Raw genomic sequence first — 27122 nt, forward strand, 5'->3', positions numbered from 1 at the left:
TCGAATCATCAAGCAAAGGATAAGCTTCAGTGGATCGCAGTATGGCAGCTGCTCAACCACTTACAACACCTTGCCTGTTACAAAAGTCGTTTACAATTGATTCTAGGCTTTGTCATTGTATTAAATAATGCTTTTATATGTAACTAGCGCGGCATCAGGTGATCAAAGATCCTCCCAATTTACTATGTTACAAATTACATTGGCATCACATCCATTGTCGTTTAAAAAGTAAATTATAAACTTTAAATGGTTTAGAAGCCATACAATGCAAATTGCCCCTTATTTATCATTGCAGTCCAGCACGGATACGACCTTAGAGGCGTTCAGGCATAATCCAACGGACGTAGCGTCATACCACTGTTCGCTCGAACAAGTATTGTGCCATTGGTCCGTACCTGCGGTTCCTCTCGTACTACGCAGGAATGCTGTCGCAACAACGTTTTGTCATTAGTAGGGTAAAACTAACCTGTCTCACGACGGTCTAAACCCAGCTCACGTTCCCTTGCATGGGTGAACAATCCAACGCTTGGTGAATTTTGCTTCACAATGATAGGAAGAGCCGACATCGAAGGATCAAAAAGCGACGTCGCTATGAACGCTTGGCCGCCACAAGCCAGTTATCCCTATGGTAACTTTTCTGACACCTCTTGTTAAAAACTCTTTAAACCAAAAGGATCGATAGGCCGAGCTTTTGCTGTCCCTGTGTGTACTGAACACCGAGATCAAGTCAGCATTTGCCCTTTTGCTCTATGTGTGGTTTCTGTCCGCACTGAGCTGGCCTTGGGACACCTCCGTTATTATTTGAGAGATGTACCGCCCCAGTCAAACTCCCTACCTGGCAATGTCCTTGAATTGGATCATACCTGAGTAATTGGAGTTATACCAAATTTTCAAATCAAAAATACATAAATGCACCGTTTTATTAAAGAATTTGTTTGCGATTATATAACAAACTCGTGATACTTTGATCAAGAAGCTTGCATCAAAACCCAATACCATAAGATATAATAAATATATCCGTATAATGGCTAGGAAATGATACACGTTCCATTTAATCAAGTAAGTAAGGAAACAATAAGAGTAGTGGTATTTCATTGGCGATACCAAACCGAGGTCTAATATCTCCCACTTATTCTACACCTCTTATGTCTCCTTACACTGCCAGATTAGAGTCAAGCTCAAAAGGGTCTTCTTTCCCCGCTAATTATTCCAAGCCCGTTCCCTTGGCTGTGGTTTCGCTAGATAGTAGATAGGGACAGGTGTGTCTCGGATCCCTCCGAACTTATTTAACGTGACGTGTTCCGCACTGAAGGGATTACAGCCACGGCATTCTAATATACCCACAAGGGAGTATATAATGCAAGGGTCTGGGTTAAGCGCCAAACCAACGCCCTGGACTAGAAGCTATAGCTATGTACATAGCAACCACCCCAGTAGCAATTTAAGTACTTGCTTGTCGGGCAAGCACTCCCCCTTGCATAGGGGCGAGATCTATCTAAAATCTCTACTGTTCTTTGGGTCGCAGCACCCGAGTTGTATTAACGCAACATCCACGTCGAGCCCGGGGACTCTACCCGCGATATAGGTGTCAACCACAGCCACCACGAAACTCCCACTAGGGGGCCGACCTCAATGAGTAGCCTTGGAGAACCACTCAACCCGTGGCACCGAAATTTCAGGCTCGGTGGGCCTCACCCCTTCAGCTCCGACAAGCTCGGATGGGGCAACCATGTCATATTAGTCGCCTCCTACGACAAGCAATGACAAGCTGTGGCAGTATTCTTCGCCGTTGCCACACGGCAAGGGGGTTTTGGGACTATTGTCCCGGCGCCTGCGGTTCATCCCTCGTCGCTTCCATCCTACGCCTCGAGAAGGCAGCATCAGCAAAAGCTCCTAGGAGACGCATCCGTTCTGGGGTCTCGACTACTCCTGCGACGTTCCATCGTTCTTGGACTCGAACAATGCCAAGGGCATCCAAGTCACGCAAATCGCTATAGAGGCGGCACTCACATAGTACGTGAAGCCAGTCCTCACTCTCCTCTCCACATGAGCATGCGGTTGTGGTGCTGAGGGTTCTACCATGGAGGAAAGCGTTGAACGACCCGTGTCCTGTCAGCAAGAATCCGGCTCTTAAGGTGAAGACAAAGTCCTTCCTCTTGTAGACGAACGCTGCCTCTGGGAAAAACTGGCGAGTCACAAAACCGTGAGCCGCTTGGTCCCATCTGAGTTGCCACTCATTTAGCAGACATTCGTCTAGCAGAGCCATCTTGGATTTCCAGTCCAACACAGACAAGTCCTGTCCATAGAGCCAGTCGCTCTCGTCCAGGGGAACGTGCTTTCTGAGCTTAAACTTCACTGCCATCCTGTGAGCATCTAAATCCATTGGAGGAGCACCAGCAAGCACCTGCAGTGCCACCGTGGACACTGTGCGGCATACCGGTAGGCATCCTAATAGGATGGTCCTCTGGCACGAGGTGAGGAGTCTTAAGGACTTGCCCTTGCTCGCCGCCTTGTACCAGACCGAGGCACCGAAGAGTGCACAGGGGACCATGAGTCCGCTGTATATCGTCCTCTTAGCACGGGAGCTGAGCCCCCAATCGACTCGGAGCACCCGTGCTAGCCCTCCGGCAACTCCAGCCAGCCGATCTCTGAGAGCAGAGATATGCGGGAGAAAGCTCATCCGCTCGCCGACTAAGATGCCAAGGTACCGGCATTTGGTGACGTATGGCAGGCTTGCTCCAGCAAACCGTACCGTCGGTCTCCTAGTGTCTGAAAGATTCCCTTTCAGCAACATGATTGCCGTCTTGCTGGTTGACACACTCACTCCAACCTCAGCTCCCCAGGCTCCCACGATGTCCATCAACTGCTCACCCTTTCGCTCCAGATCGGCACGGGAATTCCCATCGACGAAAAGTAGCAAGTCATCTGCAAACGCGCTCAGAGCACAATGTGGCTCCAGGCGCTGAAGCAGCACATCCATCAGTAGGTTCCAAATAAATGGACCACTGACGGACCCTTGCGGGCAGCCCCGTGTAACCGACACTGTGGCCGCTTCGTAACTGCTGATGATACTGGCACTTCGACCGGAGAAATAACTTTTCCACAAGTCTATCTCTCGACAGCCGACGTCGATAAGCCGATCCAGCACCGCGTTCCACTCAACATTGTCGAAGGCACCCTTGAAATCAACAAAGATTCCCAGCACCCTCCTCTCGCGGCTGGTGGAAACGGTGTTTTTAGCGTGCATCCACGCATCCTCAACGCAGCGTCCAGGCCGAAATCCAAATTGCCATCTGCAGCCATCCGGTAGCACATCCTTCAGTCGATTCACCATGATCCCTTCCAGCACCTTTCCGAACACTGGCAAAAGGCATATGCCACGATAAGAGGCAGGATCGCTCCTGTCCTTATCTGGCCCCTTTACCAGCGGTATCACTCTCGGGTGTTTCCACTCGGCAGGAAAATATCCTTCCGAGAGGCATCGAGAGTACAACTTCGTCAGGTGCTGAGGGATAGCACGCCATACCTCCTTGACGATCCCACCCGTGATGCCGTCCATTCCCGGCGATCGCCGGCTTCTCAGCTTCGCGACGCTGGTTGCCACCTCGAAGGCTTCGAGGGTCGGTGGAGCAGCAGGAGTTATACCCTCACGCACTGTGGATTCCGCAACAGGGAAGAAGTTGCGGAGGAGTATATCTGCGCAGTCGTGCCATGTCGTAAGTAGCGCGCCGTTCGACCTAAGACATCCAAGATCGGTTGTCTTTTTCCGGCCTCGGCATATTCGGTAGGCGTGCCCCCATGGATCATCCTTGTGCCGTCCCACGAAGTCCCGCCAGTTTTGTTCCTTTGTCATCAGGATAAGCTTCTTATACTGGCCTGAGGCAAGCCTTAATCCAGCGGCAAGTCGCTCAACATCGCCGGTGCCACTCCGACGAGCTGCCTGCAGCCTGCGCCTCAGTCTCCTGACCTCTTGGCGCTTGGTACTCAGTTCAGGATTCCACCATATTACGTTTCCCCTTGCTGCAGGTATCCTGCGCCCTATTACCCTGTCGCACACTTCGTGTACGATGGAGCGAAGGGCTGACACATGATCATCCAACGGCGATTCCTCCAGTTCCTCGAGACATTCAGCTACATCCCTTAGTTCTACTCTGAATCTTCGCCAACTTGCATTGGAGAGCCTCCATTGCGGTACCGGAGCTAGGCTCTCAACGGTACTGCTTGGATCTGGAGTAACCTCAACAGTGATGATGTTGTGGTCACTCAGCTCCCAGAAGTCAACTCTCCATTCGTATGTTGCCCACACACGCGCTGCTTCGTTGGTGAAGGTCACGTCGATATCACTTCTGGAGCGGTGATTATCGAACGTGAACACCTGGCTGGCCGTATTAAGCACACAGACACCGCTTGCGATGATCCACTCGTCCATGTGCTGTCCCCGTTCGCGATTCAGACGGTCTCCAGAGTTAGCTGGAGTTTTGCTGAACCACATCGGGGAAACCGCATTCGCATCAAGTCCGAGGATTGTCGGTGTCCTGCTGGCTAGCAGCAGAACCGTATCCAGGTAGTCAGTGTAGGGCTGCAGGGCAGCTGAGTACTGGCAGTATACGGAGGACAGAAAAATGGTGCCGTATTTTCCTGTGACACTCACGCACACTCCATAATCCGTCGTCAATGTCTCGATGGGCATGCAGATGGCAGACGGGTCGTCCACGATGATGGCAGCTTTCTTCCTTTTGTCAGCGAAGATTCTCATGCCTCCAGGGAGTCCAGTGAGACGCTTGCCTGCGTCCACATAGGGCTCCTGAATGAGTGCGAACAGGTGGCCAGCATCTCTCATCCGCTTTGCAAGCTCGATGACAGCGCAACGGCCTCGACCACAATTCGCTTGGATGAAGCTGAACATGTTAATGTCTAGCTTGCACCCTGGCTAGCACAGCGCTATATATCGGGCATCCACCCGAGAGCATATAGTGCCCCGAGGGTAGCCCTTTATGGCGGCAGTTACGGCAGTCCACCGCATTTTTGCACTTCGCCGCGACGTGGTCGTTCTGTCCGCACTGGCGGCAGACCTGGTTTTCTCTAGCGTACCGACACTCGCTGACTTTGTGGTCAAAACCAAGGCATCGGTGGCACGCATAGGTGCGCACTTGAGAGCGGCAGCGGTAAGAGAACCACTTGATATACACCCTCCCGCTTTCGAGAACGGCCAACGCCTGATCATCTACTTCCAGCGTCACGTTTATAGTGGCGCTGTTAGCTGCTGACCAGGGCTTGGTCGCCAGGACTACCGCCTTCTGGAACTCCTTCAGCGACATCTCCTCGAAGTTTTTCTCTTTTAACTCCATCATGAACTCATCCGGCGTCACAGTGGTGTCCACATCCTGTACCGTCACCCTGGGTTTTGCGGCAGTGTTTTTGGACACCTTAAGGCCCACCTCAGCGAATTTTGCGGAGGCAACGATTTTCGACATCTCCGCCTGCGATGGCGTGCGAATAATCGCGCCGCCCCGCTTCAACTCTCGCACCTCATGCACTCTGACGCCCAAAGCAGGCGCTACCTCTTTGCGGACCTTGTCCGCAATTTGCCTCCCTGATAAGGCCGGATCATCACATGCAACGACTGCCGACCAGGTCTCCCGGATTTTCCGCGGTGCGGCTACAGGGGCATAGGGGGCGACAGGGGCAGCAGGTGAGGCGATAAGGTGCGCGCCTCTAGCAGCGGCGGCTGCGTATGAGACGGCCGAGGCAACCGGTGCCTGCTTCTTAAGGCGGTCCTCAAGCACTCCAATCCGTATAAGGAGGGCTGCAACAACCTCCTCGTAGCGGTTGGCTACGGACTGCACCTTCACATTTGTGGCCGGGTTGGCATAGGAGACCATGAACATCCTACCGATCTCCGATCGGATGTCCCCCATCTCGGCAGCGACGGCACCATTACCTCTCCACTCCCTATCCGAGAAGGATTTTAGAGGACTGGCTGGTGCAACGAAGGTCTTCTCGTGTTCAGCAGAGGATTCAGCAGCGGCGGGGGCTGCGGGAGCGGCAGGGGCTGCGGCAAGGGCAGCGACAGGGGCAGCGGCAGCGGCAGCAGCAGGGGCAGCGGCAGCGGCAGCGGCAGCGGCAGGGGCTGTCGCAGTGTCAGCGGCAGTTGCATCCAGTGCCATCAACTTGCACCTAGAGGCGTCCCTCAGCGGCGCTTTATTGCGCTTACCTCTGGGTCGTCCTCTGCCCCCACTGCTTCCCCTACTACTAGCACTCTCACTGCCAGAATCTCCAACATCCATTTTGGGTGGCGCCATCCGCCGGTTATCGGCAGTTCCAACCCAAAAGCTTTTCCACCAAGGACTTACCCCTTTATTATCAGCTGGTCGGAAAGCTCTATCAGCTGATCAGCTGATAAAAGTTTAGCGATGACACAAACCGCACAGCTGTTTTAGGCAAAATGTGCCTAAATAAGCCTAACGCCTCTCTCAAGAGAGCGCCTCTCTCGTGACACACGTGGCGCAATGGAAAATTTCCAATGGGAAAAACCCAATTTCACCCGGTTTCACCACTTTTACACAGGGAAAACACGCGCACTGGGTTCGCAGGCACAAAACACGAATTTTCGTGCTGTTTCTAGCTTCGTATCTGGTCTCTATCAGTCAATATTGGCTACACTCGCGGAGCGTACGGAAAACACGTCTGTTCGCACGAGCAATCTAACACCGACTGTGAGTAGTAGATAGGGACAGGTGTGTCTCGGATCCCTCCGAACTTATTTAACGTGACGTGTTCCGCACTGAAGGGATTACAGCCACGGCATTCTAATATACCCACAAGGGAGTATATAATGCAAGGGTCTGGGTTAAGCGCCAAACCAACGCCCTGGACTAGAAGCTATAGCTATGTACATAGCAACCACCCCAGTAGCAATTTAAGTACTTGCTTGTCGGGCAAGCACTCCCCCTTGCATAGGGGCGAGATCTGAGTAGATAGGGACAGTAGGAATCTCGTTAATCCATTCATGCGCGTCACTAATTAGATGACGAGGCATTTGGCTACCTTAAGAGAGTCATAGTTACTCCCGCCGTTGACCCGCGCTTACTTGAATTTCTTCACTTTGACATTCAGAGCACTGGGCAGAAATCACATTGTGTCAACACCCGCTAGGGCCATCACAATGCTTTGTTTTAATTAGACAGTCGGATTCCCCAAGTCCGTGCCAGTTCTGAATTGATTGTTAATTGATAATCGTTATAATTAATAAGAACTAATTGGTTTAACCCAATTAGTATTCTTAAAAATTTTAGCAAGAAAGTTCCACAATTGGCTACGTAACTAAACTATCCGGGGAACAAGTAACTAACATAAATGCTAGAAACTCTATTTACCCAGAACGAGCACATAAACCATGTTATTGTTTCCCAATCAAGCCCGACTATCTCAATCTTCAGAGCCAATCCTTATCCCGAAGTTACGGATCTAATTTGCCGACTTCCCTTACCTACATTATTCTATCGACTAGAGACTCTTCACCTTGGAGACCAGCTGCGGATATTGGTACGGCCTGTTGAGAAGTTTGCGTGTCCCCACCATAAATTTTCAAGGTCCGAGGAGAAAATATCGACACAACAGTATATGTCATGCTCTTCTAGCCCATCTACCATATCTCTCTGCGAAAGACTTCCATGGTAGTACGGCTATAAAACAGAAAAGAAAACTCTTCCGATATCTCTCGACGGCTTCTTTATGGTCGTTCCTGTTGCCAGGATGAGCACGAGGCCCATATTTAATAACAAACGGATACTCAACAGGTTACGGAATTGGAACCGTATTCCCTTTCGTTCAAAATTATTCAAGTATATTAATTTAGCTAGATTTTATATAATATATATATTTGTTTGGCATTTGTATTTTACTTGAAAATTTTCGGCTTTCGCCTTGAACTTAGGACCGACTAACTCGTGATCAACCACTGTTCACACGAAACCCTTCTCCACTTCAGTCCTCCAAGGTCTCATTCGATTATTTGCTACTACCACCAAGATCTGTACCAATGGCAGCTCCATGCAGGCTTACGCCAAACACTTCTACGCATACCATTGTACCTTCCTACTCACTAAAGTTTCAAAATTTATATTACAAGTAATATAAATCATCTACTTTAGCGGTAATGTATAGGTATACAACTTAAGCGCCATCCATTTTAAGGGCTAGTTGCTTCGGCAGGTGAGTTGTTACACACTCCTTAGCGGATTTCGACTTCCATGATCACCGTCCTGCTGTTTTAAGCAACCAACGCCTTTCATGGTATCTGCATGAGTTGTTAATTTGGGCACCGTAACATTACGTTTGGTTCATCCCACAGCGCCAGTTCTGCTTACCAAAAGTGGCCCACTGGGCACATTATATCATAACCTTGAACTTCATATCAAGAAAGTTAAGGTTCTTACCCATTTAAAGTTTGAGAATAGGTTAAGATCGTTTCGACCCTAAGGCCTCTAATCATTCGCTTTACCAGATAAGATTATTTTATATAATATTAAAATGCACCAGCTATCCTGAGGGAAACTTCGGAAGGAACCAGCTACTAGATGGTTCGATTGGTCTTTCGCCCCTATACTCAATTCTGACAATCGATTTGCACGTCAGAACTGTTTCGGTCTTCCATCAGGGTTTCCCCTGACTTCAACCTGATCAAGTATAGTTCACCATCTTTCGGGTCACAGCATATATGCTCAAGGTACGTTCCAGTTAGAGGCATAAATAATATAAATATCATTATACATAACTATATAGAACGCCCCGGGATTGTGTTAATTAGCTATAAATAGTTAAAAAACTAATCCCATTATTAGTCAAGTTAATTACGCTATTAGGTTTATATCCCAATAACTTGCACATATGTTAGACTCCTTGGTCCGTGTTTCAAGACGGGTCCCGAAGGTATCCTGAATCTTTCGCATTGTTAATCCTACAAGTGCATATAATAAACACAAAAATCAATGATAATTATGCCATTATATAATTCCGAAAAATTAACGCACTGTATTCATATAAATCTATCAGCACTTTATCAAATTAATAACATTTATTCTGTGTTAAAATGCAAGCAAATTAATTTGAATAAACTATAAGTTATATTTTATGATAAATTTGGTATGCTAATAGATTACAATGTCCTTATATGGAAAAAATGCACACTATTATCATAATATTGTTTAAATATTACAATTCTAATGATGAATTTTCCATAACGGATATTCAGGTTCATCGGGCTTAACCTCTAAGCAGTTTCACGTACTGTTTAACTCTCTATTCAGAGTTCTTTTCAACTTTCCCTCACGGTACTTGTTTACTATCGGTCTCATGGTTATATTTAGTTTTAGATGGAGTTTACCACCCACTTAGTGCTGCACTATCAAGCAACACGACTCTTTGGAAACATCATCTAGTAATCATTAACGTTATACGGGCCTGGCACCCTCTATGGGTAAATGGCCTCATTTAAGAAGGACTTAAATCGTTAATTTCTCATACTAGAATATTGACGCTCCATACACTGCATCTCACATTTGCCATATAGACAAAGTGACTTAGTGCTGAACTGATTTCTTTTCGCTCGCCGCTACTAAGAAAATCCTTGTTAGTTTCTTTTCCTCCCCTAATTAATATGCTTAAATTCAGGGGGTAGTCCCATATGAGTTGAGGTTGTGTATAACTTTTATATGCAATTAATTCTTTATATATAATGATAAAACATTTTATTAAATTCGTTATATTAATAATATCTGTATATAAATGGCATTTGTTTGATTTAACGAATCAACGAAGAACAATAATATTGTCAACGGTTTTCTATTTTCTAATCATTAATAAGAGACAATTCTAGATAAATTTTTATGCTAGACATTTCTCAGTATCATTTGATTGAAAAAGAAAATATTTCTCTTCGTTTTTCACATTCAAATTATTTACTAATGTGAGATAATGTTTTTCATATATTTTTTAATATTATGAATAAAATAATTAAATTATTATTATCCAATAATATACCATATGCTTATAAAATTTCATTATAAAATTTGTATAAGCAACTTAATTAGCATAGTCTTACAACCCTCAACCATATGTAGTCCAAGCAGCACTATAAAATTAATTAAAGTACATAACAGCATGGACTGCGATATGCGTTCAAAATGTCGATGTTCATGTGTCCTGCAGTTCACACGATGACGCACAGTTTGCTGCGTTCTTCATCGACCCATGAGCCGAGTGAGCCACCGCTTAGAGTTTTATAAATTGGTTTCTTAATTTTGTCAAATATGTTTTTATTGAAAGAAATTAAAAATACACCATTTTACTGGCATATATCAATTCCTTCAATAAATTTATTTTTATACCTAAAACGAATGCTGCGAAATGTCTTAGTTTTATATAACCAATATATATCAAAGTATTTCTTTTTAAATTGCATTTATTGTAAATAAATATATATATATATATATTAATACTTTTTTAGCGATAACCTGTATAAAACCAGGTACAACATTGTACATTTTAGGTTGTTGCATTATCCAATGTATGCGCATAACTGAGATGAACAATACATATCGCAACGCGTGTATATTATGGTCCATATACACACAGTATTTTAATTGTGTTTATATACAATAATAATTTAATATTATTATTTTAATAATTCGATTTGCTTGTTCGAATTTTTATTTGTTTGTTTTGGCTGCTTATTATTTCTCTCATATGTATTAAATACAATATATAATTTTAATATTTGCATTATTTCGATTTGCTTGTTCGAAATTTCATTTGATCTATATTAGATCATATACATTTTGGCAATTCATATTTTATTTGTATTACTATAATGTATTTATTATAATATAAACAAATATTTTATTAACGGTAAGGATATACAATAATAATTTAATATTATTATTTTAATAATTCGATTTGCTTGTTCGAATTTTTATTTGTTTGCTTTGGCTGCTTATTATTTCTCTCATATGCATTAAATACAATATATAATTTTAATATTTGCATTATTTCGATTTGCTTGTTCGAAATTTTATTTGATCTATATTAGATCTCATTATACATTTTGGCAATTCATATTTTATTTGTATTATTATAATGTATTTATTATAATATAAACAAATATTTTATTAACGGTAAGGATATACAATAATAATTTAATATTATTATTTTAATAATTCGATTTGCTTGTTCGAATTTTTATTTGTTTGCTTTGGCTGCTTATTAATTTCTCTCATATGTATTAAATACAATATATAATTTTAATATTTGCATTATTTCGATTTGCTTGTTCGAAATTTCATTTGATCTATAATAGATCTCATATACATTTTGGCAATTCATATTTTATTTGTAATACTATAATGTATTTATTATAATATAAACAAATATTTTATTAACGGTAAGGATATTAAAACATTAATGATCCTTCCGCAGGTTCACCTACGGAAACCTTGTTACGACTTTTACTTCCTCTAAATAATCAAGTTCGGTCAACTTTTGCGAAACAACCGTAACACGCAAGGCGTCACAGTGATCACGTCCGGAGACCTCACTAAATAATTCAATCGGTAGTAGCGACGGGCGGTGTGTACAAAGGGCAGGGACGTAATCAATGCGAGTTAATGACTCACACTTACTGGGAATTCCAAGTTCATGTGAACAGTTTCAGTTCACAATCCCAAGCATGAAAGTGGTTCAGCGGTTTACCCGGACCTCTCGGTCTAGGAAATACACGTTGATACTTTCATTGTAGCGCGCGTGCAGCCCAGGACATCTAAGGGCATCACAGACCTGTTATTGCTCAATCTCATTATTGCTAGACGCAATTTGTCCATTTAAGAAGCTAGTGTCCTTATAATGGGACAAACCAACAGGTACGGCTCCACTTATATAAACACATTCAAACACAATAAACATTTTACTGCCACCATGAATGAAGGCTATATAAGCTTCAACACCATAATCCTGAAGATATCTATTTAATATATTTGAGTCTCGTTCGTTATCGGAATTAACCAGACAAATCACTCCACGAACTAAGAACGGCCATGCACCACCACCCATAGATTCGAGAAAGAGCTATCAATCTGTCTTACACACTTATGTTCGGACCTGGTAAGTTTTCCCGTGTTGAGTCAAATTAAGCCGCAGGCTCCACTCCTGGTGGTGCCCTTCCGTCAATTCCTTTAAGTTTCAGCTTTGCAACCATACTTCCCCCGGAGCCCAAAAGCTTTGGTTTCCCGGGAAGCGACTGAGAGAGCCATAAAAGTAGCTACACCCAATTGCTAGCTGGCATCGTTTATGGTTAGAACTAGGGCGGTATCTGATCGCCTTCGAACCTCTAACTTTCGTTCTTGATTAATGAAAACATCTTTGGCAAATGCTTTCGCTTAAGTTAGTCTTACGACGGTCCAAGAATTTCACCTCTCGCGTCGTAATACTAATGCCCCCAAACTGCTTCTATTAATCATTACCTCTTGATCTGAAAACCAATGAAAGCAGAACAGAGGTCTTATTTCATTATCCCATGCACAGAATATTCAGGCATTTGAAGCCTGCTTTAAGCACTCTAATTTGTTCAAAGTAATTGTACCGGCCCACAATAACACTCGTTTAAGAGCACTAATGCAGGTTTTTAAATAGGAGGAACATATGAAAAAATACAAGTATCTAAGCACATGTAAGAACTCCACCGGTAATACGCTTACATACATAAAGGTATAGTACTAACCACAATTGTAAGTTGTACTACCCGTATGAAGCACAAGTTCAACTACGAACGTTTTAACCGCAACAACTTTAATATACGCTATTGGAGCTGGAATTACCGCGGCTGCTGGCACCAGACTTGCCCTCCAATTGGTCCTTGTTAAAGGATTTAAAGTGTACTCATTCCAATTACAGGGCCTCGGATATGAGTCCTGTATTGTTATTTTTCGTCACTACCTCCCCGAGCTGGGAGTGGGTAATTTACGCGCCTGCTGCCTTCCTTAGATGTGGTAGCCGTTTCTCAGGCTCCCTCTCCGGAATCGAACCCTGATTCCCCGTTACCCGTTGCAACCATGGTAGTCCTAGATACTACCATCAAAAGTTGATAGGGCAGACATTTGAAAGATCTGTCGTCGGTACAAGACCATACGATCTGCATGTTATCTAGAGTTCAACCAATATAACGATCTTGCGATCGCTTGGTTTTAGCCTAATAAAAGCACATGTTCCATAAGGTTCATGTTTTAATTGCATGTATTAGCTCTAGAATTACCACAGTTATCCAAGTAACTGTTAACGATCTAAGGAACCATAACTGATATAATGAGCCTTTTGCGGTTTCACTTTTAATTCGTGTGTACTTAGAAATGCATGGCTTAATCTTTGAGACAAGCATATAACTACTGGCAGGATCAACCAGAATAATGTTTTTATTCATATTTCATTCATATTTTTTGAATAGAAATTAGCAATATATATGTTGTTATAGATTTTATTTCTATCGAATACGGCCATTTTTATATAGCATTCGTATACGTTTGTTTTCCAATTTATACTTGTTTCGCCACTAATAATAACAAGTTTTTATTGATGTCAAAAAGAATCATATTCTTTATAAACACAATATTTATTTTTCATATATTTTCTTTATATATGCACATTTCATTCTAAAATATCATTTTTGTTCGACATACATAATATATTGTATCCACACATGTACAATTTTTGTTTAACCAATATAAGATATTGAGTTAATCATTTGTATTTTGACGATAAATTTAAAATTTATCTATATATATCCATATAAGTCTCTGGTAATATATAAAATAGAACCGAGTGTATATATATAATTATTACTACTATATTTATTTCTTAAATAATATATACTTATATATTATTTATATATATACTCTTTATTATATATTATATAATTTCTTAAATAACTCTCTTAATAGCTATTTTTTATTATCAACAATATAAGTTGATATTAATATTGAAAATGTATTCATAATTACATTTTTATATTTCTTTGGTAGACTTTTATGTACTATTATTATTTAATAATACACATATAATATAAATCATGTTAGCCTACCTCCTAAAATTAACGATAAAATTCGGAAACAATTTGTTATTCTATGTACAATAGAAACTTGGCCTTTGTTTCAACGTTATTATCTTTGGGCTTAAAATATTAACCGCGGAGCCAAGTCTCGTATTCAAATAAATGAATAAAGAAACAAATTTGACGGATAATATCTTCTCTACTGACATATGTCAATAGCAGACGGCCGGCCCATTGACCATCCTATAGTAGTTTTTGGACACGCTGTCTCCCATTCGGGTATATTCAATTTACTTTGCCACTCACCCATATAGTGTTCTCTTATATAATAAGACAACGCACTTTTATATTCATTATATGGATATATTGCCTTCCTCATATTTGCCACACCACCTATAGTAGTTTTTGGACACGCTGTCTCCCATTCGGGTATATTCAATTTACTTTGCCACTCACCCATATAGTGTTCTCTTATATAATAAGAAAACGCACTTTTATTTTCATTATATGGATATATTGCCTTCCTCATATTTGCCACACCACCTATAGTAGTTTTTGGACACGCTGTCTCCCATTCGGGTATATTCAATTTACTTTGCCACTCACCCATATAGTGTTCTCTTATATAATAAGAAAACGCACTTTTATTTTCATTATATGGATATATTGCCTTCCTCATATTTGCCACACCACCTATAGTAGTTTTTGGACACGCTGTCTCCCATTCGGGTATATTCAATTCTCTTTGCCACTCACCCTTATAGTATTCTCTTATTTAATAAGAATACTAAAATACTTCTCATATTATAGATGTAATCTATTAACTTCTCAATATCCATACGGTTTATGTATGGTATTGACAAAATCCTATGCATTTGCATAAGATTTATTTTGCCACAATTTATAGTACTAGTGCCGCCCTCACTAGGTATAAATATCTCATTTCGCTAGTAGTGTATGGGCAAATTCTACTAGCTATTCTCATAAATATGTCACTTATATGCCATATCTATACAATTCATGCACTTTTATATGTATATTTGCTATATTATACATTATTATGCCTTATAGGTATTATACCTATAAGCCACATCCATACGATTGCTTAATATAAATATATGTATAATTTTTTATACATATTTTTTTTTTATTTATGTATGGTTTTTTATTCATATCCATATACTGTATTCACTTTTATATGGATATGATTGGCGTTTTATATAGTATTGACAAAATCATAAGTTTGACCAATACGAGGAGAGGTCCGCCAACGACCACCTCCCTATAGGTGTTTTTGGACACGCTGTCTCCCATTCGACTGCTTACTATACTAGGGGCTACCCGCTCCGTATGATATTCTCTCATATAACAAGAGAATGCAAGAAATATTCGTATTTTATGAATATAATCCATTTATTTTTCAATATCCATACGTTTTACTTAGTTTTTTGTACGGTATTGACAAAATCCTATGCATTTGCATAAGATTTATTTTGCCACAATTTATAGTACTAGTGCCGCCCTCACTAGGTATAAATATCTCATTTCGCTAGTAGTGTATGGGGAAATTCTACTAGCTATTCTCATAAATATGTCACTTATATGCCATATCTATACAATTCATGCACTTTTATATGTATATTTGCTATATTATACATTATTATGCCTTATAGGTATTATACCTATAAGCCACATCCATACGATTGCTTAATATAAATATATGTATAATTTTTTATACATATTTTTTTTTTATTTATGTATGGTTTTTTATTCATATCCATATACTGTATTCAATTTTATATGGATATGATTGGCGTTTTATATAGTATTGACAAAATCATAAGTTTGACCAATACGAGGAGAGGTCCGCCAACGACCACCTCCCTATAGGTGTTTTTGGACACGCTGTCTCCCATTCGACTGCTTACTATACTAGGGGCTACCCGCTCCGTATGATATTCTCTCATATAACAAGAGAATGCAAGAAATATTCGTATTTTATGAATATAATCCATTTATTTTTCAATATCCATACGTTTTACTTAGTTTTTTGTACGGTATTGACAAAATCCTATGCATTTGCATAAGATTTATTTTGCCACAATTTATAGTACTAGTGCCGCCCTCACTAGGTATAAATATCTCATTTCGCTAGTAGTGTATGGGCAAATTCTACTAGCTATTCTCATAAATATGTCACTTATATGCCATATCTATACAATTCATGCACTTTTATATGTATATTTGCTATATTATACATTATTATGCCTTATAGGTATTATACCTATAAGCCACATCCATACGATTGCTTAATATAAATATATGTATAATTTTTTATACATATTTTTTTTTATTTATGTATGGTTTTTTATTCATATCCATATACTGTATTCACTTTTATATGGATATGATTGGCGTTTTATATAGTATTGACAAAATCATAAGTTTGACCAATACGAGGAGAGGTCCGCCAACGACCACCTCCCTATAGGTGTTTTTGGACACGCTGTCTCCCATTCGACTGCTTACTATACTAGGGGCTACCCGCTCCGTATGATATTCTCTCATATAACAAGAGAATGCAAGAAATATTCGTATTTTATGAATATAATCCATTTATTTTTCAATATCCATACGTTTTACTTAGTTTTTTGTACGGTATTGACAAAATCCTATGCATTTGCATAAGATTTATTTTGCCACAATTTATAGTACTAGTGCCGCCCTCACTAGGTATAAATATCTCATTTCGCTAGTAGTGTATGGGCAAATTCTACTAGCTATTCTCATAAATATGTCACTTATATGCCATATCTATACAATTCATGCACTTTTATATGTATATTTGCTATATTATACATTATTATGCCTTATAGGTATTATACCTATAAGCCACATCCATACGATTGCTTAATATAAATATATGTATAATTTTTTATACATATTTTTTTTTATTTATGTATGGTTTTTTATTCATATCCATATACTGTATTCACTTTTATATGGATATGATTGGCGTTTTATATAGTATTGACAAAATCATAAGTTTGACCAATACGAGGAGAGGTCCGCCAACGACCACCTCCCTATAGGTGTTTTTGGACACGCTGTCTCCCATTCGACTGCTTACTATACTAGGGGCTGCCCGCTCCGTATGATATTCTCTCGTATAACAAGAGAATGCAAGAAATATTCGTATTTTATGAATATAATCCATTTATTTTTCAATATCCATACGTTTTACTTAGTTTTTTGTACGGTATTGACAAAATCCTATGCATTTGCATAAGATTTATTTTGCCACAATTTATAGTACTAGTGCCGCCCTCACTAGGTATAAATATCTCATTTCGCTAGTAGTGTATGGGCAAATTCTACTAGCTATTCTCATAAATGCCTTCTTTATGCCATATCTATACAATTTATGCACTTTTATATGTATATTTGCTAATATTATACATTATTATGCCTTATAGGTATTATACCTATAAGCCATATACATACGATTTCATTTTTTTATTTATATATGGTTTTGTATTTATAACCATATACCGTATTTACTTTTATAAGGATATGATTGGCGTTTTATATAGTATTGACAAAATTATAAGTTTGACAAACACTTTTTTAAGTCTTTTAGTTAAAATTGTCATTTTTAATTGACTATCTAAACACTAGATATATTTGCACATGGAGCAAAAAGTATAAAAATTGGTCGCGTCACTAATAATATCGCGATACATTTTTACTACCATCAAAATACCACATACGTTTATATGTCCTCTTTATTTAATTTGGTTTCTAAACCTCAGGAATAGTTTTAATTATATGTGCGCTCTAAGTTGAATGAATTTCTTGAATCTCTTTACTTGAATTTCTAAGACTTAAAAATATTTATAAATAGATGTCCTATTGCATAATATTTTTTTATCGCTTCACTTATAAAATAACGATCCTGCCTTTCTACCTTTGAATAAACATTCATATAAACATGGAGAAAAAAACGTTCGCGTCACTAACAGTATGTGACGATAAAATTTTGCTAACATTAAAAGGAACATATTTTTATATGTCAACTCTTAGTTGAATTGGTCTATTGCTTAAGATTCTAGACCTTAGGAATATTTTTATATTATATGTTTGCCAATCTTCGCGTCACTAAAAAGATGACGATTCATATTGTTATTATTAGATGGTCGAGTTGTACTTATATTGATATGTTAATCAAATTGGTCTCTTACTTGAAAATCTAGACCTTAGGAATATTTTTATATTATATGTTTGCCAATCTTCGCGTCACTAATAAGATGACGATTCATATTGTTATTATTAGATGGTCGAGTTGTACTTATATTGATATGTTAATCAAATTGGTCTCTTACTTGAAAATCTAGACCTTAGGAATATTTTTATATTATATGTTTGCCAATCTTCGCGTCACTAATAAGATGACGATTCATATTGTTATTATTAGATGGTCGAGTTGTACTTATATTGATATGTTAATCAAATTGGTCTCTTACTTGAAAATCTAGACCTTAGGAATATTTTTATATTATATGTTTGCCAATCTTCGCGTCACTAATAAGATGACGATTCATATTATTATTAGATGGTCGAGTTGTACTTATATTGATATGTTAATCAAATTGGTCTCTTACTTGAAAATCTAGACCTTAGGAATATTTTTATATTATATGTTTGCCAATCTTCGCGTCACTAATAAGATGACGATTCATATTGTTATTATTAGATGGTCGAGTTGTACTTATATTGATATGTTAATCAAATTGGTCTCTTACTTGAAAATCTAGACCTTAGGAATATTTTTATATTATATGTTTGCCAATCTTCGCGTCACTAATAAGATGACGATTCATATTGTTATTATTAGATGGTCGAGTTGTACTTATATTGATATGTTAATCAAATTGGTCTCTTACTTGAAAATCTAGACCTTAGGAATATTTTTATATTATATGTTTGCCAATCTTCGCGTCACTAATAAGATGACGATTCATATTGTTATTATTAGATGGTCGAGTTGTACTTATATTGATATGTTAATCAAATTGGTCTCTTACTTGAAAATCTAGACCTTAGGAATGTAATATATAAAGGATTAAAAATTCGCCACAAAGCCAAGCAAACAATCAATGCATACAAATAGATTGTTGGTTGAACTTTATATAAGAAGTTCAACACAACAAATAAATTATGCAATTTTATTATCGAATCATCAAGCAAAGGATAAGCTTCAGTGGATCGCAGTATGGCAGCTGCTCAACCACTTACAACACCTTGCCTGTTACAAAAGTCGTTTACAATTGATTCTAGGCTTTGTCATTGTATTAAATAATGCTTTTATATGTAACTAGCGCGGCATCAGGTGATCAAAGATCCTCCCAATTTACTATGTTACAAATTACATTGGCATCACATCCATTGTCGTTTAAAAAGTAAATTATAAACTTTAAATGGTTTAGAAGCCATACAATGCAAATTGCCCCTTATTTATCATTGCAGTCCAGCACGGATACGACCTTAGAGGCGTTCAGGCATAATCCAACGGACGTAGCGTCATACCACTGTTCGCTCGAACAAGTATTGTGCCATTGGTCCGTACCTGCGGTTCCTCTCGTACTACGCAGGAATGCTGTCGCAACAACGTTTTGTCATTAGTAGGGTAAAACTAACCTGTCTCACGACGGTCTAAACCCAGCTCACGTTCCCTTGCATGGGTGAACAATCCAACGCTTGGTGAATTTTGCTTCACAATGATAGGAAGAGCCGACATCGAAGGATCAAAAAGCGACGTCGCTATGAACGCTTGGCCGCCACAAGCCAGTTATCCCTATGGTAACTTTTCTGACACCTCTTGTTAAAAACTCTTTAAACCAAAAGGATCGATAGGCCGAGCTTTTGCTGTCCCTGTGTGTACTGAACACCGAGATCAAGTCAGCATTTGCCCTTTTGCTCTATGTGTGGTTTCTGTCCGCACTGAGCTGGCCTTGGGACACCTCCGTTATTATTTGAGAGATGTACCGCCCCAGTCAAACTCCCTACCTGGCAATGTCCTTGAATTGGATCATACCTGAGTAATTGGAGTTATACCAAATTTTCAAATCAAAAATACATAAATGCACCGTTTTATTAAAGAATTTGTTTGCGATTATATAACAAACTCGTGATACTTTGATCAAGAAGCTTGCATCAAAACCCAATACCATAAGATATAATAAATATATCCGTATAATGGCTAGGAAATGATACACGTTCCATTTAATCAAGTAAGTAAGGAAACAATAAGAGTAGTGGTATTTCATTGGCGATACCAAACCGAGGTCTAATATCTCCCACTTATTCTACACCTCTTATGTCTCCTTACACTGCCAGATTAGAGTCAAGCTCAAAAGGGTCTTCTTTCCCCGCTAATTATTCCAAGCCCGTTCCCTTGGCTGTGGTTTCGCTAGATAGTAGATAGGGACAGTAGGAATCTCGTTAATCCATTCATGCGCGTCACTAATTAGATGACGAGGCATTTGGCTACCTTAAGAGAGTCATAGTTACTCCCGCCGTTGACCCGCGCTTACTTGAATTTCTTCACTTTGACATTCAGAGCACTGGGCAGAAATCACATTGTGTCAACACCCGCTAGGGCCATCACAATGCTTTGTTTTAATTAGACAGTCGGATTCCCCAAGTCCGTGCCAGTTCTGAATTGATTGTTAATTGATAATCGTTATAATTAATAAGAACTAATTGGTTTAACCCAATTAGTATTCTTAAAAATTTTAGCAAGAAAGTTCCACAATTGGCTACGTAACTAAACTATCCGGGGAACAAGTAACTAACATAAATGCTGGAAACTCTATTTACCCAGAACGAGCACATAAACCATGTTATTGTTTCCCAATCAAGCCCGACTATCTCAATCTTCAGAGCCAATCCTTATCCCGAAGTTACGGATCTAATTTGCCGACTTCCCTTACCTACATTATTCTATCGACTAGAGACTCTTCACCTTGGAGACCAGCTGCGGATATTGGTACGGCCTGTTGAGAAGTTTGCGTGTCCCCACCATAAATTTTCAAGGTCCGAGGAGAAAATATCGACACAACAGTATATGTCATGCTCTTCTAGCCCATCTACCATATCTCTCTGCGAAAGACTTCCATGGTAGTACGGCTATAAAACAGAAAAGAAAACTCTTCCGATATCTCTCGACGGCTTCTTTATGGTCGTTCCTGTTGCCAGGATGAGCACGAGGCCCATATTTAATAACAAACGGATACTCAACAGGTTACGGAATTGGAACCGTATTCCCTTTCGTTCAAAATTATTCAAGTATATTAATTTAGCTAGATTTTATATAATATATATATTTGTTTGGCATTTGTATTTTACTTGAAAATTTTCGGCTTTCGCCTTGAACTTAGGACCGACTAACTCGTGATCAACCACTGTTCACACGAAACCCTTCTCCACTTCAGTCCTCCAAGGTCTCATTCGATTATTTGCTACTACCACCAAGATCTGTACCAATGGCAGCTCCATGCAGGCTTACGCCAAACACTTCTACGCATACCATTGTACCTTCCTACTCACTAAAGTTTCAAAATTTATATTACAAGTAATATAAATCATCTACTTTAGCGGTAATGTATAGGTATACAACTTAAGCGCCATCCATTTTAAGGGCTAGTTGCTTCGGCAGGTGAGTTGTTACACACTCCTTAGCGGATTTCGACTTCCATGATCACCGTCCTGCTGTTTTAAGCAACCAACGCCTTTCATGGTATCTGCATGAGTTGTTAATTTGGGCACCGTAACATTACGTTTGGTTCATCCCACAGCGCCAGTTCTGCTTACCAAAAGTGGCCCACTGGGCACATTATATCATAACCTTGAACTTCATATCAAGAAAGTTAAGGTTCTTACCCATTTAAAGTTTGAGAATAGGTTAAGATCGTTTCGACCCTAAGGCCTCTAATCATTCGCTTTACCAGATAAGATTATTTTATATAATATTAAAATGCACCAGCTATCCTGAGGGAAACTTCGGAAGGAACCAGCTACTAGATGGTTCGATTGGTCTTTCGCCCCTATACTCAATTCTGACAATCGATTTGCACGTCAGAACTGTTTCGGTCTTCCATCAGGGTTTCCCCTGACTTCAACCTGATCAAGTATAGTTCACCATCTTTCGGGTCACAGCATATATGCTCAAGGTACGTTCCAGTTAGAGGCATAAATAATATAAATATCATTATACATAACTATATAGAACGCCCCGGGATTGTGTTAATTAGCTATAAATAGTTAAAAAACTAATCCCATTATTAGTCAAGTTAATTACGCTATTAGGTTTATATCCCAATAACTTGCACATATGTTAGACTCCTTGGTCCGTGTTTCAAGACGGGTCCCGAAGGTATCCTGAATCTTTCGCATTGTTAATCCTACAAGTGCATATAATAAACACAAAAATCAATGATAATTATGCCATTATATAATTCCGAAAAATTAACGCACTGTATTCATATAAATCTATCAGCACTTTATCAAATTAATAACATTTATTCTGTGTTAAAATGCAAGCAAATTAATTTGAATAAACTATAAGTTATATTTTATGATAAATTTGGTATGCTAATAGATTACAATGTCCTTATATGGAAAAAATGCACACTATTATCATAATATTGTTTAAATATTACAATTCTAATGATGAATTTTCCATAACGGATATTCAGGTTCATCGGGCTTAACCTCTAAGCAGTTTCACGTACTGTTTAACTCTCTATTCAGAGTTCTTTTCAACTTTCCCTCACGGTACTTGTTTACTATCGGTCTCATGGTTATATTTAGTTTTAGATGGAGTTTACCACCCACTTAGTGCTGCACTATCAAGCAACACGACTCTTTGGAAACATCATCTAGTAATCATTAACGTTATACGGGCCTGGCACCCTCTATGGGTAAATGGCCTCATTTAAGAAGGACTTAAATCGTTAATTTCTCATACTAGAATATTGACGCTCCATACACTGCATCTCACATTTGCCATATAGACAAAGTGACTTAGTGCTGAACTGATTTCTTTTCGCTCGCCGCTACTAAGAAAATCCTTGTTAGTTTCTTTTCCTCCCCTAATTAATATGCTTAATTTCAGGGGGTAGTCCCATATGAGTTGAGGTTGTGTATAACTTTTATATGCAATTAATTCTTTATATATAATGATAAAACATTTTATTAAATTCGTTATATTAATAATATCTGTATATAAATGGCATTTGTTTGATTTAACGAATCAACGAAGAATAATAATATTGTCAACGGTTTTCTATTTTCTAATCATTAATAAGAGACAATTCTAGATAAATTTTTATGCTAGACATTTCTCAGTATCATTTGATTGAAAAAGAAAATATTTCTCTTCGTTTTTCACATTCAAATTATTTACTAATGTGAGATAATGTTTTTCATATATTTTTTAATATTATGAATAAAATAATTAAATTATTATTATCCAATAATATACCATATGCTTATAAAATTTCATTATAAAATTTGTATAAGCAACTTAATTAGCATAGTCTTACAACCCTCAACCATATGTAGTCCAAGCAGCACTATAAAATTAATTAAAGTACATAACAGCATGGACTGCGATATGCGTTCAAAATGTCGATGTTCATGTGTCCTGCAGTTCACACGATGACGCACAGTTTGCTGCGTTCTTCATCGACCCATGAGCCGAGTGATCCACCGCTTAGAGTTTTATAAATTGGTTTCTTAATTTTGTCAAATATGTTTTTATTGAAAGAAATTAAAAATACACCATTTTACTGGCATATATCAATTCCTTCAATAAATTTATTTTTATACCTAAAACGAATGCTGCGAAATGTCTTAGTTTTATATAACCAATATATATCAAAGTATTTCTTTTTAAATTGCATTTATTGTAAACAAATATATATATATATATATTAATACTTTTTTAGCGATATAAATTGAAATTTATATAAAACATTAACCTGTATAAAACCAGGTACAACATTGTACATTTTAGGTTGTTGCATTATCCAATGTATGCGCATAACTGAGATGAACAATACATATCGCAACGCGTGTATATTATGGTCCATATACACACAGTATTTTAATTGTGTTTATATACAATAATAATTTAATATTATTATTTTAATAATTCGATTTGCTTGTTCGAATTTTTATTTGTTTGTTTTGGCTGCTTATTATTTCTCTCATATGTATTAAATACAATATATAATTTTAATATTTGCATTATTTCGATTTGCTTGTTCGAAATTTCATTTGATCTATATTAGATCATATACATTTTGGCAATTCATATTTTATTTGTATTACTATAATGTATTTATTATAATATAAACAAATATTTTATTAACGGTAAGGATATACAATAATAATTTAATATTATTATTTTAATAATTCGATTTGCTTGTTCGAATTTTTATTTGTTTGCTTTGGCTGCTTATTATTTCTCTCATATGCATTAAATACAATATATAATTTTAATATTTGCATTATTTCGATTTGCTTGTTCGAAATTTTATTTGATCTATATTAGATCTCATTATACATTTTGGCAATTCATATTTTATTTGTATTATTATAATGTATTTATTATAATATAAACAAATATTTTATTAACGGTAAGGATATACAATAATAATTTAATATTATTATTTTAATAATTCGATTTGCTTGTTCGAATTTTTATTTGTTTGCTTTGGCTGCTTATTAATTTCTCTCATATGTATTAAATACAATATATAATTTTAATATTTGCATTATTTCGATTTGCTTGTTCGAAATTTCATTTGATCTATAATAGATCTCATATACATTTTGGCAATTCATATTTTATTTGTAATACTATAATGTATTTATTATAATATAAACAAATATTTTATTAACGGTAAGGATATTAAAACATTAATGATCCTTCCGCAGGTTCACCTACGGAAACCTTGTTACGACTTTTACTTCCTCTAAATAATCAAGTTCGGTCAACTTTTGCGAAACAACCGTAACACGCAAGGCGTCACAGTGATCACGTCCGGAGACCTCACTAAATAATTCAATCGGTAGTAGCGACGGGCGGTGTGTACAAAGGGCAGGGACGTAATCAATGCGAGTTAATGACTCACACTTACTGGGAATTCCAAGTTCATGTGAACAGTTTCAGTTCACAATCCCAAGCATGAAAGTGGTTCAGCGGTTTACCCGGACCTCTCGGTCTAGGAAATACACGTTGATACTTTCATTGTAGCGCGCGTGCAGCCCAGGACATCTAAGGGCATCACAGACCTGTTATTGCTCAATCTCATTATTGCTAGACGCAATTTGTCCATTTAAGAAGCTAGTGTCCTTATAATGGGACAAACCAACAGGTACGGCTCCACTTATATAAACACATTCAAACACAATAAACATTTTACTGCCACCATGAATGAAGGCTATATAAGCTTCAACACCATAATCCTGAAGATATCTATTTAATATATTTGAGTCTCGTTCGTTATCGGAATTAACCAGACAAATCACTCCACGAACTAAGAACGGCCATGCACCACCACCCATAGATTCGAGAAAGAGCTATCAATCTGTCTTACACACTTATGTTCGGACCTGGTAAGTTTTCCCGTGTTGAGTCAAATTAAGCCGCAGGCTCCACTCCTGGTGGTGCCCTTCCGTCAATTCCTTTAAGTTTCAGCTTTGCAACCATACTTCCCCCGGAGCCCAAAAGCTTTGGTTTCCCGGGAAGCGACTGAGAGAGCCATAAAAGTAGCTACACCCAATTGCTAGCTGGCATCGTTTATGGTTAGAACTAGGGCGGTATCTGATCGCCTTCGAACCTCTAACTTTCGTTCTTGATTAATGAAAACATCTTTGGCAAATGCTTTCGCTTAAGTTAGTCTTACGACGGTCCAAGAATTTCACCTCTCGCGTCGTAATGCTAATGCCCCCAAACTGCTTCTATTAATCATTACCTCTTGATCTGAAAACCAATGAAAGCAGAACAGAGGTCTTATTTCATTATCCCATGCACAGAATATTCAGGCATTTGAAGCCTGCTTTAAGCACTCTAATTTGTTCAAAGTAATTGTACCGGCCCACAATAACACTCGTTTAAGAGCACTAATGCAGGTTTTTAAATAGGAGGAACATATGAAAAAATACAAGTATCTAAGCACATGTAAGAACTCCACCGGTAATACGCTTACATACATAAAGGTATAGTACTAACCACAATTGTAAGTTGTACTACCCGTATGAAGCACAAGTTCAACTACGAACGTTTTAACCGCAACAACTTTAATATACGCTATTGGAGCTGGAATTACCGCGGCTGCTGGCACCAGACTTGCCCTCCAATTGGTCCTTGTTAAAGGATTTAAAGTGTACTCATTCCAATTACAGGGCCTCGGATATGAGTCCTGTATTGTTATTTTTCGTCACTACCTCCCCGAGCTGGGAGTGGGTAATTTACGCGCCTGCTGCCTTCCTTAGATGTGGTAGCCGTTTCTCAGGCTCCCTCTCCGGAATCGAACCCTGATTCCCCGTTACCCGTTGCAACCATGGTAGTCCTAGATACTACCATCAAAAGTTGATAGGGCAGACATTTGAAAGATCTGTCGTCGGTACAAGACCATACGATCTGCATGTTATCTAGAGTTCAACCAATATAACGATCTTGCGATCGCTTGGTTTTAGCCTAATAAAAGCACATGTTCCATAAGGTTCATGTTTTAATTGCATGTATTAGCTATAGAATTACCACAGTTATCCAAGTAACTGTTAACGATCTAAGGAACCATAACTGATATAATGAGCCTTTTGCGGTTTCACTTTTAATTCGTGTGTACTTAGACATGCATGGCTTAATCTTTGAGACAAGCATATAACTACTGGCAGGATCAACCAGAATAATGTTTTTATTCATATTTCATTCATATTTTTTGAATAGAAATTA

General features: G+C 38.6%; 4 non-coding genes and 2 pseudogenes across 4 annotated transcripts; all 6 read right to left on the reverse strand.

Moving 5' to 3' along the window:
- Positions 1 to 9699, reverse strand: LOC127011990 (large subunit ribosomal RNA; annotated as a pseudogene).
- Positions 9700 to 10101: 402 nt separating this feature from the next.
- On the reverse strand, positions 10102 to 10280 carry LOC127011864 (5.8S ribosomal RNA; annotated as a pseudogene).
- Positions 10281 to 11458: 1178 nt separating this feature from the next.
- Positions 11459 to 13453, reverse strand: LOC127011923 (small subunit ribosomal RNA). The gene has a single exon (XR_007765382.1). It is a non-coding gene; the product is annotated as a small subunit ribosomal RNA (ribosomal RNA).
- A 5873-nt stretch (positions 13454 to 19326) lies between these two features.
- LOC122817920 (large subunit ribosomal RNA) lies at positions 19327 to 23297 on the reverse strand. The gene has a single exon (XR_006367464.2). It is a non-coding gene; the product is annotated as a large subunit ribosomal RNA (ribosomal RNA).
- A 402-nt stretch (positions 23298 to 23699) lies between these two features.
- On the reverse strand, positions 23700 to 23878 carry LOC122817922 (5.8S ribosomal RNA). Its single transcript, XR_006367466.1, has one exon. It is a non-coding gene; the product is annotated as a 5.8S ribosomal RNA (ribosomal RNA).
- Positions 23879 to 25082: 1204 nt separating this feature from the next.
- LOC122817924 (small subunit ribosomal RNA) lies at positions 25083 to 27077 on the reverse strand. Its single transcript, XR_006367468.2, has one exon. It is a non-coding gene; the product is annotated as a small subunit ribosomal RNA (ribosomal RNA).
- Positions 27078 to 27122: the final 45 nt, after the last annotated feature.

This window comes from Drosophila biarmipes, unplaced genomic scaffold, assembly GCF_025231255.1.
Source record: "Drosophila biarmipes strain raj3 unplaced genomic scaffold, RU_DBia_V1.1 ptg000016l, whole genome shotgun sequence".
NCBI classification, from domain to species: domain Eukaryota; kingdom Metazoa; phylum Arthropoda; class Insecta; order Diptera; family Drosophilidae; genus Drosophila; species Drosophila biarmipes.